Consider the following 18,344-nt stretch of genomic DNA (forward strand, 5'->3'; position numbering starts at 1 on the left):
CCGAGTGAATTAATTCAAAGCTTGCTGGGACATCTGATGCTGCAGGGATTCTTCAGTTGCAAGGAGGGGAAATAAAGCCCACGAGCCCTACAGTTAGGGATAAATGACAAAAAGASGCATATTTGTCTTGTGTATGACATTACTGAAGCCTTTAGAATTCAAACAAAGTATGAATGTAAAGGCATCTCTCTTATAAACACCATCTCTTCCTGCTTTAATTGCTCAGTCTCCTCCGTAAAAGACTCTTTAATCACTCCTTAACAAGAATTAAAATTTTGATTTTATCTGCCATACCTTTACTGTATTCCATCAAGCACTTCAGACTAGATGTTTCAACTTGTTCATCCATTTTGATCTATGTCCCAAATTCCATTCAGTAGCCTTTTTTTTTTTATTTTCTCTTTTTCTTTCAAGAGTTTGTTGCATCCCTGATGTTTCAGCAAAGCTTGAACAATGCTTGAGATTTTTTATTTCTGCTGGACTTCTGAATTACAGAATCTACACGTTTGCTAGAATTACTTTTGTCACTATTGTTTGTTTGACTTGAAGGAGCATTGAAATAAACTGTGATTTTGCTAGTGTTCTGCTGCTTCAGTAAGAACATTTTGGAAGTATTCTGTACTTAGATTCAGATCATAGTTGCTAATCTGAAGGCCAGAAATCTGCCTAAGATTTCAAAAAGTTCTGTTTTCTATTGCATGCTTATGCTAGCAGAACAAATTGACCAACAGCTGTGTAGATGAGAGGGACAGTTACTTTTCTTAAATGCTTTGGGATTTATACTGCCACTTAAAAATGATCCTCCTAAAAAGGTTTCATAGCATAGGACATTTTCTTGGAAACTCAACAGAAAACAAAGACTGCATGCGGGAGGGCAGAGAGGAGAAGTGTTTCCAAGTGAAACACTTCCAAGAAGATCACTATGGAATGAAGATGGGATTCTTGGCTGTGAAGAGGCCCACAGGAAGTTACGTAAGGCACATRGTGGCTTTATGTTTTCTTTTGGTTTCAGTTATGGATAATGCTGCTTGGACCACTCTTYGGCACAGTACAGGGCATATGAGTGTCCTCAAAGGTACAGTGAGGGATTAGGTAAATGACTGCAGTTCCAGTTCAGCTCTTTCATACACATGAAAAATGGATATGAAGAGAGAACTAAAAACTTGGTTTGGATTGGATTAATATTATTTCTTTTATGAGAGAAAAAAGTGGAAATTTTAAACTTAACAATTCATTTTGTTTAGCATGAAACAGTCCATTTAGTTTATTTATTTCAGGAATTCTTGAAAGAAGGAAATGAATGGCTACATACATAAATCTGCTAGAGGAAAAACTGTGTGTCAYGTACAGAACATGCCTGTAGCTTGGTAGTTTGGCTACTTCCTTGCATCTGGGTCCCTGTTTCTTCTCCAGGGAACATTTAATTACTTGCAAGAAGTGGAAACATCKCAACAGGAAATATTAAGAATCTCTCTCTTCACTCATCCCACCTCCCACACACAGACTGGCAGGCTCAGGAGCTGATGGTGACAACATATTCATGCAAAGTTTAGAGTCATCTGAGGGCAAAATGGGAACTAAGTCTGTGATTCCACAACTATTTGAACCACGCAGTAGTACAGGCTTCTGTAAAAACAGTTCTTTCCCCTTTCTCTGCCCCAAACTATATGCTTTCACCAGCTTACCTGTGCTGGCAGCAAAGGTTTGTGCAGGGGACTGGATGAGGCAACTGATCTGGCTGAAAATTCAGCAAGATTTTTTGGAAAATTTGGAGCAGGTGTAGGAGAACTGATGTAACTGCTACAACTGGAATACAAGTGGAAAGGAAGAGGATATGCGCATTGAGTAGAGACAGGCAAGACTGCCATTTTACATGCCAGCCAAACTCAGCTATGTTTAAAGTTGCCGTAAGTCAGTCCCCCAAGCATGAGTTTTTCAATACTAAGTATTCYATAATGGGAATGAGCTTTCACTATCTTTTATCTTTGCAGATTGACTCTGAAACTATTCCCTTGCTACTGAAAATAAAAATGGAAAAAGAAAGAAAAACATTTTGAATCTGTTTTTAAAAAATGGGACTAAACTTGAAAATATGTCCAGATATTAACTGAAATGGATTGGCAAATCGATTCAAGAAATCTAATGCTGTTGGAAAAAAAATATTTCAGCATGAGAAGACTAAAAGCCCTGCAGGAAATGAACAAGCATCTTGGAAGTAATGGTAGCAATGAAAAATATCTCCACTTGTTGTGGTTGGGGAAGGCTTTATTGTATTATCTCAAATTTTTTTCTGCCTATCTTTCTGAGCATTTAGTTAAGATCTGTGAAAAAGGTAGGAATAAAAATTAAAGAAGAGCTGGAAGAAGTGAGAGTACTTGTGAATTGTATCTCAAGAATATAGAAGAGAGAGAATCAGGAGAGGTGTTTGAGAATGGGTCGTGTCTGAAACTGGGTAATAGCTTCCTGATTATGCTGAGCTCTAGATACAGAAGTCCCAAGAGTCTAAAGATACCAGAGTATTAATGATCAAATGGAGAGGAATGCAGAAAGTCTAACATTTCTGTAGCTATTTCAAGACAGCACAGACTTACAGTTCACTGTGGGTATAAACATCACACAAATCATGTAACTTAGAAATGCCTTTTTAATTTCAAAAATCACACATTTTGGGATCAACTGATTACACTTTGAACTTTAATGGAATAGTGTCCCTCAGTGGATAGAAGTGGTATTGTTAGACAACAGAACATATTATTTAACCTGCAAACATCCCAAAGCACATCAAAACTTACAAGTATGAACCTGCATTGACTTCCTGCTAATGCATCACATGACTACTATTATTGGAAGGGGAAGCATAAAAGTACTAGATTAAAAAAAAAAAAAAAAACAGGCTTTGGAAATTCCATGGAAAAATAAAATCAGGAAAAACATTAGCCTTCTCTGCCTGACAGTATATAGTAACACTGGAGAGGTCATGGTAGATTTTTTTTTCCTTCCACTAAGTGGAAGGAACTTGTTGGAGTAAAGATTTCAAAGCTACCTACTATGTCTTTTAAAGTTTCAGGGTTAACCAGGAATGCCAGCTGATTATCATTAGCCAATAACTACCACCCTATTAGGCTTCTGTGCACATAGGAGCAATGGATGTGCATTATCAGTATTATCCTGACACACTGTGGTGTTTTATAGAGAGAATTAGGTGAGTTAGTTTTTAAGGATTTTTTTTTTCCCTTCCTCTCCTATAAATCAATCCTCTCTGTTAAGTAGTTAGGAAGAGCYGCAAGTTGCTTGCCTGGGAAGTGCTTTATGTTGCTATGCTAGGTTAGATGTATGATAGCTATGCAGATTGCTGTGCTTTGCCTCTCTGTTTAGAAAACAAATGGTAGTGATCTCCAAAGTGTAATGTGGAAAAACAGAMAAATTCTCTGTTGTCACATTGACAGGCTTATGCTTATTTTCCTCTCCTAATTAGTGATCACTGCATTGGTGCAAAAAGGCTCCCAGGAATATTTTAAAGGCAGAGAGTCAGGCAAGAAAAGCCAGCTCAGGGATTTTGCTGATGATACAATRCTATGATACTGTGCCAGAATACAAACATGGATTGGTATCCTTCTCAGGTTGYACTAGCATTACTGAGATGATAATCTAGTACTTGTACACACAAGAACAGAAATACAGTAGCTTTCATGGGAAATCTTATGGACCTTCAGCTATTTAGTATGTTCCAAGGTGGCAGGTAGAGACAACAGCGGGCAAGGTTGTAATTTTGGCTTTGATAATATAATTCAGCTTCCTTGTTTCTTTTATGTCATAATTGATCTACTAAAAAAATTRATCTACTAAAAAAAATACTATTTATAAGCCCTTCCTTAGGCCCATCCATTCCCTCCTGTAAAGGAGTCAGTCAGAAAGACGTGRATGTGGAGAATCTAGCAAGGTGGTCAAACAGAGCGTGCAGCCACATACCAAAATTGAATTTGTGCAGTCAAAAAGAGAACAACTTAGCCTTGCATTTTACCTAATGTGTCATGCRAATGCTCTATGGATTGCACTTTCAGCCAGTCATATGCCTTCATGAACCCCTAGCACTATAAATAGGCCATGTGTTTTAGCATATTGGAGAACTTTCCCATAGACATCCGCTGTGTGTGCCTGGCTCCCCCTCTACACATTTGCTGCGTTTTCCCATTCTGATTGTAATATAAATAAATAAACTCTGCTTCATCCCAAAWCATATTTTATAATTCCTGCTGCAACAGTTGGGCTGGAATCTGAAATAACCACCTCCAAGAAAGGGYATGGGAATAGAGGAAGGCCTGTATGATTACATAAATCTAACAAAATGCTAAATGGTGGGGATTTTATTGCTGAAAGTCAGGAAGATACTGTTAGTACTTAGGGGAGTGATATTGAGGTTTATATTCATTTCCACAGGATCCTTAACAGTGCTGCTGTGCCTTAGCAGCAGCACTACACTATGGATCGTGACCTATACAATCATTCATAAGTCTCCAAGTGTTGTGTGTGCTCTTGATCCAAAACATGCCTCGCTGAGTCTTTTGGGCCTGAGGATCTGGAACTGGAGGAACGAGAGTTCTGTAAGTATCAATATCACTGTGTATGAAGCAATAGAATATTACCCATAACTTTGGACATGACAGTTATGTAAGAGGAGACAACTACACCCCAGTGCTGTAATTAGTTGCTTCATGGTGCAGGTGGCTATTTTACGTCAACAATGGTACTATCCCTGTTGAGCATAGCATTTCTAAATCTATATTATATTATATTATATTATATTATATTATATTATATTATATTATATTATATTATATTATATTATATTATATTATATTATATTGCCTTTGTCAGTCCTGGGGGGAAAACAGTTATTTTTAAATGCATCAGAATATGGGAATGGAATATCTAAAATTCTACTATTGCTTGATGGATATGCAGAAGGATATGGCTTGAACAATGATGACTGTTAACTACCTGGAATGGCATATATTTTATCTATGGACACACTACCAATCCTTGGTAGCCACCTAATTGGGAAGGCAGCTGTTATTTAGGGTAAATCTGTCCTGTAACTCATCATATTACTCAGCTTCATCCTTCATAATTCTCCCTCCTTCCATTTCTAACACTGATGTGGAATTACTGAAAGAGAACTGTATTTTACTGTCCTTTTCCCAGTATACAGCAGGGCATGATATGTTAAGGAAATTAGGCTGTTGTCCAGTATGCTGGAACAGCCAACCATCAAAATAAATACTGAACTAATAGCACTTTGGACAGTGATATTATAAAAACAGATAGCTCTTGACTGTCTCTTGTCCAAGCAACTCTGTACTTGTGACCTTACAGGAGCTGGGTGCTGTGCTTACATGCCTGACACCYTTGAGAATATCTCCAATTTAATCCATCATAACCTCCAAGCTTTTACACCAAATGATCCATGGTCACGACTCAGCAACCTCTTCAGAGGCTTGGAAGCTAAAATCATCATAATTGTTTGGCYGTTGTTTTTGTTCTAAAGTTAATGTAAATATGTTACATGTGGAGTGTTAACTCCTGTGACTCTCAGAACACCTGTTTACTSCTTGTGGATATGTTATCCACATCCTATTGTATATCTAAGCAGCACCTAGYTAGCACCTAATTAGCTTTAAGGCAAAGGGGTGGAATGCAAAGAAGTTAATCCTAAAGACACAGTGAGGAGGAGTTAGCAAGGCAGTCTGAACTCACATGTTGATTGGGGCATAAGCAAATAAATTATGTTTCATCTCAAAGCAGTGTACATCAACTCCCCACATATTGATGGGCTTTGCCCTGCTAACACTCACCACACAGAAACCCCAATACTTTTGTGAACCATGCACTGAAACTCATTTACTCAATAAAAAGCAATAAAAAGTAATGACTTTGATATGGTGTAATCAAGTAAGCAACGAGCAGCTCTGGAAAAGAAATGAGGAAAACTGGTTTTCTTTTGTAGTCTTGGCAATAAGATTGGCAAAGGTGCTCAGTTGAGATGTTTTTTGCCTATCTATTCAGAGATGCTAAGGATATTTCCCAGTCATGGAGGCTTCACCTGGTGCAGCTCCTGCAAAAATTTAACTGGAAAAAAAAAGGGGACTGTAGGGACAATAGCTCTACAAGCAGTGGTTGTCACAGTGGGCAAATTCTCCTTCAAAGTTAGAGTTATTCAATTATGCCATCTCTTATTGCATAATGTTTTGCCTTTTTTTTCCTCTTATTATGCAATAAATGTAATGTTCTCTAATTTTTATCCTATATAGTATTCCTATGGGGCTCTGACATTTTGCAGTTGTGTGTGTTATTTCGGCTCCTTGTTTTCTGAGGCTTTTGTAAGAATGGGAAAGCAGCACAGCAGAAGAAGACTCTTGCATCAGAAGCGTGCCTTGCAGAGCCAGTCTATTTTGTAAATAATTTGCTGGCTTCTAGCCATTTATGGTCCCACAAGAAGCTCCTGAAAGCTATGCTAATATATTGATTTTGTAAAGGAATTTTCAATATCCTCTATAGGTTCTAACTTATAAAAGTTAGGACGTGTGCATATGAAAATGTATGGTACAGATGTTTTCTCCTTACAACTGGTTTTGTGGCTTCATGGAAAGGAAGAGAGTGGAGAGGCTGTCTATGCTTAAAATACATATGAGATGCTGCCTTCTGGTTTCACACTTGACAGGATCAGCATTGATATGGTTGAAAGACTTGCTGTCTGTAGGTGCAAGCTGGCCTACAGCCAGAGAGGGAAAAARTAGCTCCAGAAAAAGTCCACAACTTCATACAAATACAAGGCTGCTCTTGAAACAAATATGAAAGTTTAGAAATGTTGATCATTCCTCACAGGTGATGGCATTRGAGCAGAGGCTCGTGCCGTGAGACCTTTCCGAGAGGAGCTAAGCCAGGAGCCCAAAGTCAMATAGTGCAGTGCAGGCACCCAAGCAGGGTGGGCAAGGCACCCCCAGCCTCACGTGATGCAGACACTGTGGGGACACAGTCAGCAGAGGAAGGTGGTCCAAGCTCAGGGTCTCCAAGAGCCGCCCCCAAGGAGCGTGGGGAGTCAGAAAGGGCATAGCGGGGCGCAGCAGCCAGCAGCTGCAGCCAGCATAGCGGGGCGCAGCAGCCAGCTCCCCAGCATACGGCAGTCACTCCTCAGAGGGCTGTGTTACCACTCACTGAGAAGGAGACAGGCACCCAGACTGAGCAACTGGTAAAGCATGCAACCGCCCAGGTGTTGAGCTGCAAGGARTGCCACAGCCTGACGCTTCCTATGGATGGCCTGGGGSAGGGCAACTGTGTGAGGTGTGAGCAGGTGGAGGACCTGCTCAGCATGATAGCTGAGCTAAAAGAAGAGACTGGAAAGCTGAGGAGTATCTGTAAGTCAGAGAAACAGGGGCAGGCACCAGGAAGTGCCCAGCAATGAGTTTCTACAGGTTCCATCCCTCAGCCAACACAATWAGAAAGAAGACAGCACAGGAATGTATGGATAAAAGTCCAGGCTTGAGGGGGCAGGAGAAAGGCTTCACCCATCTCACCCTACAGGGTACCCCTAGCCAACAGGTCCCTGGAGGAGGTATGGCAATCAGTGGACAGTAAAAGAGTGAGTCCYCCAAAAAAGGTATTACAGTCAGAAAGGCAAATCCTAGGTATTGTCACCATGTGCAGGAAGGAGAAAAGGCGGGTTATCGTTGTGGGAGATCCCTTGATTCAGGGAWCAGAAGGTCTGATAACTAGATCTGACTCTCCTYTAAGAGAAGTCTGTTGCCTTCCTGGAGCCCAGATTAGGGATGTCACCAGGCAGCTTCCCAGCCTGGTTCGACCTACAGATTATTATCTATTGATGGTCCTACATGTGGGAAGAGACGAAGCAGCAACGCATAGTCTGAGGGCAATCAAAAGGGACTTGAGGGAATTGGGGCAGATGATCAGAAACTCAAGCATGCAGGCCATTTCTGTTCCATTCTTCCTGGTGCTGCCAGCAATATAGAAAGGAATAGCAGGATATTGTCCATCAACATGTGGCTCTGTGGCTGGTGTCATCGCCACAACTTTGGTTTCTTTGGTAACACCAGGCAGGATGATATGCAACGGGATCCATCTTTCTCAAAGGGGAAGAGAGTGCTGGATTGTGAGCTAGCAGGGCTCATCGGGTGGGTTTTAAAMTAGATTCGAGGGAGGAGGGGTATCAATGGGGTAGCACATGAGATTATAGCTGATAGCCTGTTAYATCACTCACAGCACCCTAAATGCCATAGCCTATAAAGGGCACGCTGAGACTGAAGAGGCCAAATGGCAAAATATGAGAACTTCTGGAGGCCCACATAGTCAGGTTGTAGCTSCCCCGACAAGAATGAAGAAGTACACTAGGAGTCCAACTTAAATGCCTCTACGTACATGCACACAGCATGGGTAATAAACAAGAGGAATTGGAGGTGCGTGTGCGGTTGCAGGGCCRTGATCTCATTGCAATTACTGAGACATGGTGGGACAGCTCTTGTGACTAGAACGTGACCATGGAGGCCTTTAGGCTTTTCAGGAAGGACGGGTCAGGAAGGYGAGGTGGCAGAGTTGCTCTTTGTGTGAGAGAGCAACTGGAATGTATGGAGCTCAGCATAGGGGAGGATGGAGCGCAGGTAGAGAGCCTGTGGGTGAGGATTAAAGAGCAGGCCAACAGAGGTGACACTGTCGTGGGAGTTTAATACAGGCCTCCTGACCAGGATGAGCAAGTGGATGAGGCCTTCTACAGGCAGCTGCAAGAAGCCTCCCARTCACAGGCCATAGTCCTCCTGGGGGACTTCAACCACCCTGATGTCTGCTGAGAAGCTATGGGATAATCACACAGCCAGGAACATTACAGATAACTTCTTGGTGTAGGCGGTTGAAGAGGAGTGACACTGCTAGATCTGATACTAACAGAGATGGTCTAGTGGGAAATGTGAGGTTTGGTGGCAATCTTGGCTGCAGTGACCACAAGATACYGGAATTCACAATCCTGCGTGGAGGAAGCTGGACAAGAATTAGGATTGCAACCGTGGACTTCAAGAGAGCCAAYTTTGACCCCTTCAGAGAACTCCTTGGAGCAGTCCCCTGRGTCAGGGTCCTAGAAGGAARGAGGGTCCRGGAGAGCTTTGGAGAGGCYGCACCTGGAGTACTGGGTGCAGTACTGGGCTCCACAATATAAGAGGGATGTGGAGCTTCTAGAGAGTGTCCAGCGGAGGGCAACAAAGATTAAGGGAGTGGAGCATCTATCCTACGAGGAGAGACTGAGTGAGTTGGGCCTGTTTAGCCTGGAGAAGAGAATTATCAACATGTACAAATACCTGAGGGGAGAATGAATGGAGGAAAGGGCCAAGCTCTTCTCAGTGGTGGCCAGTGATAGGACAAGGGGCAATGGGTATAAGTTGAAACATAGGAAGTTCCATCTCCATATGAGGAGGAACTTCTTCAGTGTGAGGGTGCCAGAGCCCTGGCACAGGCTGCCCRGGGAGGCTGTGGAGTCTCCTTCTCTGGAGATCTTCCAAACCCACCTGGATGCYGCTCTGTGCCCCTTGCTCTGGGTGTCCCTGCTGGAGCAGGGGGGTTGGACTGGATGATCTCTAGAGGTCCCTTCCATCCTTCACCATTCTATAATTGTGTGAATCCTGATGGTGAGGACAAAGACCAGGCTGATGGGCATCTTTGACCTATTTAACTCTTGAATAGAACTGCTTAGTGATGTCTTCTAGAGTCTTAAGTAGGAGTTCCAGAACAGGATGAATCCTCTTTGTTTTGAGCAATTATCAGAGGATCCTCAGGCAGGACGTATGCTGAGTTATGGACTAGGGAATAGAGCATGTGGTTTTGCTTTCCAGACCTGTTTCTAATCAGTTCCTAAACAGTTGTTTGTCAGACTGATGACTAGCTACAAGGCTTGCTTTGGCAGCATTAGGACTAATAGTGATCAAAGAAAATTTTAATGGCCTTCTGTAAGAACACGACATGAATTGGTAAAGCATTCAGTATTAGAGGGAAAAGTACAAGTCCTCTTGTAGAGGAGTTTTCAGGCTAAGGAGCAAAATAGAAAGCTGAAAAGCCTAAAGCCATGTTTCCAGAATCAGTGCACACTGATGGGCTGATAGATATTCCCTAACTTTTCTTCTTTATTTCTTTCTTTTAATCCAGTCCCTAACTGGAAAATGGAAGAAGTAATAGCAAGGCCAAAGATAGGACATTTGGCTTCAAATTTCCTAATAGCTCTTGTCTGATGCCAGCACTGTTGCAGGAGGGGAAAATGCAGGCATAGTTGTTGCTATTCCTCCTTACGCTTGCTGACTATAAAAAACAGAAATGAACAAGGAGATTCTATTCCCTTTCTCTTTCCTCCTTTCTTAATGATATGGGCACTTTCAGGCTGTCTGTCTGCCTCCACCCTTCATTATTTAGCTCCTGGGGATTACCAATTCAGTACTGCTTCTTGGAAAGTTACAGTGGCATTGCTTAAATGTATGATACCAGCAGTTGGCCGTGAAGAAGCTCTGGTGTTTTTTGTTCACTGGAAAGTTTGAGTGTCCTAGACAAACATTTCCTGGCTGTGCTGCTGGTTTTGGCAACTAGGTTTTGTTTGGACATTGAAGACCAACACCTAGTGGGGAAAGAKGAGAGTCACCTTAGCAAGAGGGGCACGTGTGTTTTTGCCAACAGGTTGKCTGGCCTAGTTAGGAGGGCTTTGAACTAAGCAAAAACAGAGAAGGGGAGTTACATGGACAGGGCAATCAGTGTGACACAGCCAAGGTCATAATGTGTCCAGAGGGGACATGGAAGTTGAGAAGTGAATATAAGATATGATTATATCTTCCACCACTCCTGGGAAGTCTGCAGGCTCGATTCCTTTGTAAAATACCTGTACACCAATGTGTGCAGCACGGGGAATAAACAGGATGAACAGGAAATCTGTGTGTTGTCCCAGCATCATGATCTCATTGCAGTTACAGAGACATGGTGGSATAGCTCACACGATTGGAGTGCTGTCATGGAGGGCTATGTGCTCTTTAGGAAGGACAGGCTGGGAAGGAGAGGTGGTGGAGTTGCTCTGTATATCAGAGGGCAACTGGAATGCATGGAGCTCAGTCTGGGAGTGGATGATGAGYGGGTGAAGAGCTTGTGGGTAAGGGTTAAAGRGCAGGCCAACGTGGGAGACACTGGGGTGGGTGTCTGCTACAGGCACCTGAGCAGGAGGAGGAGGTTGACGAGGCCTTCTACAAGCAGCTGGAAGTCTCACAGGCCCTGGTTCTCATGGGGGACTTTAACTTCCCTGACATCAGCTGGAGAGACAGCACAGCGAGGCACAAACAGTCCTGGAGGTTTTGACAGTGCGTTAATGATAATTTTTTGTGACAGGCCATGGAGGAGCCAGCAAGGAGAGGTGGGCTACTGGACCTGGTACTAACAAATAGAGGGGGACTTGTTGGAGATGTGAAGGTAGGGGGCAGCCTTGGCTGCAGTGATCGTGAGCTGGTGGAATTCAGGATCCAATGAGGAGGAAGCGGGGTTGTAAGTGGTCTGGAAGCCATGGACTTCAGAAGGGCTGACTTTGGCCCCTTCAGGGACCTCCTTGGAAGAATTCCATGGGCTAGGACCCTAGAAGGAAGCGGGGCCCAGGAGAGCTGGTTAGTTTTCAGGCATCACTTCCTCCATGCCCGGGATCATCCCTATGAGTAAGAAGTCAGGCAGAGGGGGCAGGAGACGTGCGTGGATGAGCAGGGAGCTCCTGGCAAAACTCAAGCAGAAGAAAGCAGTATACAGAATGTGGAAAAAGGACAGGCCCCTTGGGAGAAATACAGGAATGTCGTCAGGAAATGCAGGGATGTGTCAAGGAACGTTAGGGTGTATTTTCAATTAAATCTAGCAAGGGACGTTAAAGACGAAGAGCTTCTTCAACAGAGCTTCTTCTCCGCAGTACAAGAGGGATGTGGAGCTGCTGGAGAAAGTCCAGCGCAGGGCTACGAGGATGATCAGGGGCCTGGAACATCTGCCCTATGAGCAAAGGCTGAGGGAGCTGGGCCTGTTCAGCCTGGAGAAGAGAAGGCTGAGGGGGGACCTGATCAGTGTCTGTAAATACTTCAAGGGAGGCAGTGAGGAGGGGGCCAGTCTCTTTTCAGTGGTGGCCAGTGATAGGACTAGAGGAAATGGCCACAAACTGAAGCACCTAAAGTTCCACAGGAATTTAAGGAAAAATTTATTAACAATGATGGTGACAGAGCCCTGGAACAGGCTGCCCAGGGAGGTTGTGGAGTCTCCATCTTTGGAGATCTTTAAAACCCGCTTGGACACAGCCCTGTGCCACGTGCTCTAGGTGACCCTGTGTGTGCAGGAGGGGTTGGACTAGATAATCTCCAAAGATCCCTTGCAACCTTAATGATTCTATGATTGTGCAAGTCTTCTCACAAGTTTTAATTCAGATCATAAAGACAATCACTAGAAATTTTCAAAGAAGTTCTGAATTATTCTGAATGTTTTTTACTGATGATTAATAACAAAACATCACCATGAAACAGATGTTGATGACATTGGCTGCCTTCTCCTCTGGTCCAACAAAAGTGTCTTCCAGTGAGTGTTTCTGAGTGCATGAGCTATTTTACTGAGGTATAGCAAGCATTGTGGAATAGAATTTTTGTATGTTGTTGTACAGTGAAAGGGAGCCTGGTAAACAAATTTTGCTTGTCATATTAGGGAAAATATATTAATGTCACTCAGATTCAGTCCTACACTCCTTCCCCTCAATATATAACTCTTAGCAGAACTGGCTTCTAATTCAGCTTACCCCTTATGCAACATTTTATTTTTTAATAATTCAAACAGTCTAAAAAATAATAGTTGAAACTGAGATAGAAGAAGTACTTTGGTTGGAGGGAGTATCCTTTTTGACCTCTTGGCAGGATTGGGGACAAAATGAGTTCTGGCTGGCAGTCATTCTGGCTGGCAATCATCTCAACTATTCCACATGGCTGTGAGAAAGCAACCTCTGTTGTTAAATACATGTATCACCTGGTGATAAAATTGCAGTTTCAGAATGTTTTCAAGGTCTTGCTGACTTTTCTGGCTTTCTTAATATGGCAGTAAGTTGCTGAATAATAAATGAACAGTCTCCTCTACTCAGCAGTGCATGGAAGCCACACCGGTTTTATTTGCAGCTGTGCTATTTAAAGCATTTTTCTTGTATTGTTCTGTATGAGATTTAGCAAATACATTGCTTTTGCTTCCACTGAAATGATGGAACTCTCTGTTATGAAACTTTAGCAGAAGCAAACATAATTTTTTTTTTTTTTTTTTTTTTGAAAATCAGGTATTGCTTGTTAGGTGAAGGACATGTCGGTATATATGCTGGATCAGTGATTATGCCTATGCTTTTTATTATTCAAGTTCATAAGACTTCCCCTTCTTCCAATGGCTCTTTTCTAAAGCTTGTACAGTCTGACATAATAAATCGAATCAAAGGAGCAGTAGATCTGCAATAAGTTTGATGCTGGTGGTTTTAAGAGGACACATAATACAATGAAAATTAAGATCATCTGTTCAATCACCCATTAGTCCTGCAGGACAGGAAGTTAATGGCTCCTACCACACCATTATATTGCACCTATATTGCACCACTGAGGTATGAATGACCCTAAATGAGGGGTTAGGAGAACATGGTTTCTTGTGATMTTGATTTCCCAAAATAGAGGAGGCCTGTAGTTTCTCTCATATTGTATCTGTGTTTGAAAGAAGACAAATAAAGATATGTAGGAAGAGGTCATGTAGTTCATCAGACCAGCTGAGAAAGTGGGAAAGAACAAACTTCTGTGAAGTGTCAAATGTATTGCTTGATGAGTTTTATCATTACTGTTCAGCCTTTTAACTCACCTGACAGAAGACAGACCAGGAAACTGACAATTACATAGACACCGTGACTAAGGACAAGAAAGAATATCTGATGTTTCATAAATGGAGCATATGGAAATGTGTATACACATATGCACATATGTCTGAGTTGCTCTGAGCTGTAGGAATATTATCATGCGTGTAATTTAAATTGGAGTTTCATGTTAGAACTTACAGGCGGAGGGACTGGACTTACAGGTGCCACTAGAGGGAGTGATCTTCATTTCCAGCCACCTCCAGGTGCAGATACTTACGCCTTCCTTGCCTCACATCTCTTGACTATGGGGTGGGCGACAAAGGACTTGAGTGTATTTTAGTACTGTATTTTAATTTTAAATATTATTGCATAACTTAACAATATCTATATAAAGGCTTCTCTGCACAAACACAAGGCAGCATGGAGGAACAATTGCAGGCAGTGGAACCTCAGTAACCGAATTAGAAAAATGGAGCAGCCTGATCTGGCTCCTCCAGGACTGTCAAGTGAGGGAGATGAATCCCATAGTCCAGGTGTGAAAACCATCCATATGAGTAAATGGGAGAGACTGCTGGAATCACCTTACTGACCAAAGGATGCCTGATCAGCACAGGCTACCTTGTCTGCCTGTTAATCTCCATTTCTAGCTATGGCAGTGCCTGCCAGGTTTAGGTTTCATGCCAGGTAGCCACAGGTCAGAATTCTTTTCATTTTTTTCATCACTTTTCATGTACCTGAATATTTACTGAAAGATCAATATTTAAATCAATAGATTTGCATCCAAGATGGATGGTGAATAGGCCACTACTGCATATAAAACAAAGCAACTATGTTGTAAAATAGATTAAAATTATATGATAGTGTCTGTAATGTAGAGACAACAAAAACAAAATCTTTTGAGAACATTCAGTGATAGAAAGTGAAAGACAAAGAGACCAAACATACTTGAGCTCTAATGGAGCCTTAAAGAGAGCAAGAGCCAGGCAGTGATAGAAGTGATTTAGAATTTGATTATTTGGCATTATTCCTGGAATATAATTTTACTTTATAAGATACAAAGTGATAGAAAAATGTACAATTACATTATGTATAAATTTATCTTTTGCCTTTACATTAAAATAATGTGCATCTTATTTGTATGTGCATACATATATGTTTATACGAATATATGTACCACACCCACACATAATAAAAATTATATATATAAAATTACATTCCTTTATTAAAATACAATCACGATTAGTTAGCACCCTCTCTGTATAGTATCCCAGCTGACACATGAGGACAACTATTTCAGGCTTAGGAGGCTGCACTTCTTTTCTCCTGTCAGTAGGAACCACTCTTGTGCCATTAGCTCCTCTGCACAAAATGTTTTTCTTGGCTTTTATAGCCTGAAAGAAACATCTTTGTGAGGAGAGTCTGAGGTAAAATAAAATATAGAATTCAAGATACCGCTGCCAGCAGCAAGATTCTGTGTCCTAGATTGGGTTATTGCTAAAATCCCTAGAGATGTCTGAAATGCTTTAACTGTCCATTCAAAATGTCTTTTTACAGTTGCATCATGTGTCCAAAAGCAGCATCTTTTGTTTGAGGAAAGTATGAAAACATTAGATAGTTCTTTATTCACAAGACTTCATGGTTTGAGATTCTGTGTGTCTCAGTCTGTAGAGCAGATATATCTTTTAAGGGTTGTTGTGATATTTGCAAGCTTGCTGTTGGTGCTTCTGATTTCAAAGGTTTATGGGAGTAAAAACTTTTGCAACAAAACAGTGTACAATAGATAGTTAATTTAAATAGGAGATATTTAATCCTTATGCCTAGATGTAATGCTATAGGTTGAGGCCAAGCCTGAAATCCTTGCCATTAGTCCAATAGTGTTTTTATTCTCCACAGCATAGATTCATCTTGCTGTCAAGTTTCTGTACATTTATATTCCCACCACAGACAGAAATTTGCCACCTTCTTTTTGCAGCAAGGCTTGTTTCAGCCCCATACTTAAGAGACCTTCCTTGTGTAAAAAACCTAGGACTTTGTTTTCTCGTCTTTTTAGCTCACAACTTTTCAGTTTGGAGAACATAGAGCACCCAGAGTCCAAACTCAGGCAGTGAGCCTGCTTTGTGGGAATTGTTCAATGCCCTCACCAGTTTAAGATTTTCCCATGCCAGGAGTCATAAATTTGGTAGTTGTTGTCCACAAAAGATAGTAATTTGATATTTCTTACAGTGCTGCTTTGCTGGACTAATCAGGCAGAAAGTGCCAAGCTCTCAAAAGGTAAGTAGACTGCTGCCCCATTCTACTTGCTTTTGTGTAAATCATTGCAAATTCTTTTGGTAAAGATCTGGGTTTAACACCGTGTAATATTGTTACTAAACAGTCTGTGACTGTTTTGCCCTCAAATACTGTATGGAAACATGCAGAAGAAAGTTGAGGAGATAGGTAATGGAAGCCAGCCAGACTTTTCTGTGGGAAAAGCAGCAGCAGTGTTGACTATTCAGGGGGACTGTGGGACCCACAGTCACATGGCTGGACCTGTGCCAGGGTCGCACTATACCTGGATTTTGCATGGAGATCCACAATGTGCAGTGTGCTTACTGCGCATTTGTGCAGTATATAAAAATCTCATTTAGTACGCTGCTTCCAGTGCTCTCTCACATTTCTTCATTACCTCATTTAGGAAATAATAAGGAAACCCTGCTCAGATACAAAGGTGATAAATGCTCAGTATCGGCTATAGTGTGCCTTGTGTTTGTGTATCTGTCCTTGTCAGGCATCCAGGTGACACCCCTGCCAGAACCTTACATATGCCCTTCTTGTCTCTGATACTGCTCTTGCCATGKTAAATTTCCCAGTAAGTTCCACTGGCCTTTCTCATGTTTTATTCACAGCTAGAAATAATGAACACTTTCTGGAATGTACAACGGTGGCCACGTAGTACCCTCTGGGTGTGTGGAAAAGACAGAGTCTTTTCAAAGTGGAAGAGATCTGATCTAGAGTGCCGAGGTCTGCAAGATAACTGCAAATGATCCTATTTAAAAAGAAAAATACACAAAATGCAAACAGAATCAACATCTCAACTTCTTCTCCTCCCATCCAATGTTTCACTGTTGGGAAACAGTACAGAAGACTGTGAGAGAGCCTGTACCACATCAGTACCTTTTGGGGGAAGGATTCCCTCATGCCGAACACAAGCTAACAGCTATAAACATGTCCATTAATGAGATTGAGATGCAAGTGGTGAAGTTTGAAAGATTGTTTGAGAGGAGATATCTGTTAAGGGTGAAGCCGTGGAAATTATTTAACCTCGAGAGATTAGATCAGATGGTGGAATTAACCAGATAGGAAATGGAAAAGAAAATATTGAAATAGGTTTCTGAGAAAGGAACAAGGCAAAGGCTCTACTTTTATAGTTTAAAAAATAAGTTGAGGAAAATATTTAGTCCTAAGAAAAACCCTTGGCATAAGATCCTTAAGGGCATAAGGATCAGAAGTTCGAAGAAAGAAAAATAGACTTAAAAGGATAGAATATAAACCAGTTATTCAGCAGAGATGAACTGCATTGTTGATGAAACAATGCTATCTCTATTAAGAATTTAGAAGTAGTTCAAATAAAAATTAAAAAAAAAAAAAGAAAAGAAAAGAAGACACTAACCTTCTCAGTGTATAATAGAGTTAGCATGGAATTAAAATCAAGGATAGAATGGGAAGAAGTTAGTAGATTTACATGCCAATTGCTTAACCATGATGGTAATAGTTTGCGCAGTGCTGCAGCTTCCATGAGTCTGTTATATCGAATCAAATACCACTTTTGAATCTGAATCAGAGGTACTATAAATGATTAGGGGACTCCTGAATGGAAACTTTTGACTCATCCCTGAATAATGGAACTGAAATTATGTCAGTAAAAAGCTATTTGGTAACTGTAACCAGTGTCTCCTTAGATTCAACATTCTGGTGGGAGTAAAACAAAGGAAAATATTCATCACAGTTGTGCTCAGCTTCATCAGTTAAAACAACAGAAAACTGAAGAGGCTTGTTGAAAAGAAGTGGCTGGGAAAATCAGGTCCTTACAGGCAGTAGAGAGAGGTTGCTAAAAGACACCAACTCAGAAAAAAAAACAAGCCACACATGCACACAAACCCAGCGTGTCTCAGTAAGGGTAAAATCAAATGCTCACAGGGCTGGTGAGCAGAATAAGAGGTCATATCCTGTTCACATGCAGTAGACAGCAGAAAGTGTGAAGTCTGGCAGATAAAATAAAAAATATGTTCAGAAGAACAGACAACTTTTAGCAAAAGGTTAAAACTAGCATGCTTCTTGATGTGCATCAGGAGCAAAAACTGATTCATTAGAACCAGTTGATGACTTGGATATGGAAAGAGTGTTAAGAGGCTGCTGCAGAGTCGAATTATTTGTCTACATCTGTGTTCACAAT

The 18,344-nt window shown here is 41.5% G+C and overlaps 1 long non-coding RNA gene across 1 annotated transcript; it reads left to right on the forward strand.

The window, feature by feature from the left end:
• Nucleotides 1–3,154: 3,154 nt before the first annotated feature.
• Nucleotides 3,155–17,169, forward strand: LOC112951717. The gene is made up of 4 exons (XR_003250270.1): nt 3,155–3,202; nt 4,438–4,601; nt 16,136–16,183; nt 16,798–17,169. It is a non-coding gene; the product is annotated as an uncharacterized LOC112951717 (long non-coding RNA).
• The last annotated feature ends 1,175 nt before the right edge of the window (nt 17,170–18,344 follow it).

The sequence above is a fragment of the Nothoprocta perdicaria genome, unplaced genomic scaffold (genome assembly GCF_003342845.1).
Source record: "Nothoprocta perdicaria isolate Ctin4 unplaced genomic scaffold, notPer1 scaffold_366, whole genome shotgun sequence".
NCBI lineage: Eukaryota > Metazoa > Chordata > Aves > Tinamiformes > Tinamidae > Nothoprocta > Nothoprocta perdicaria.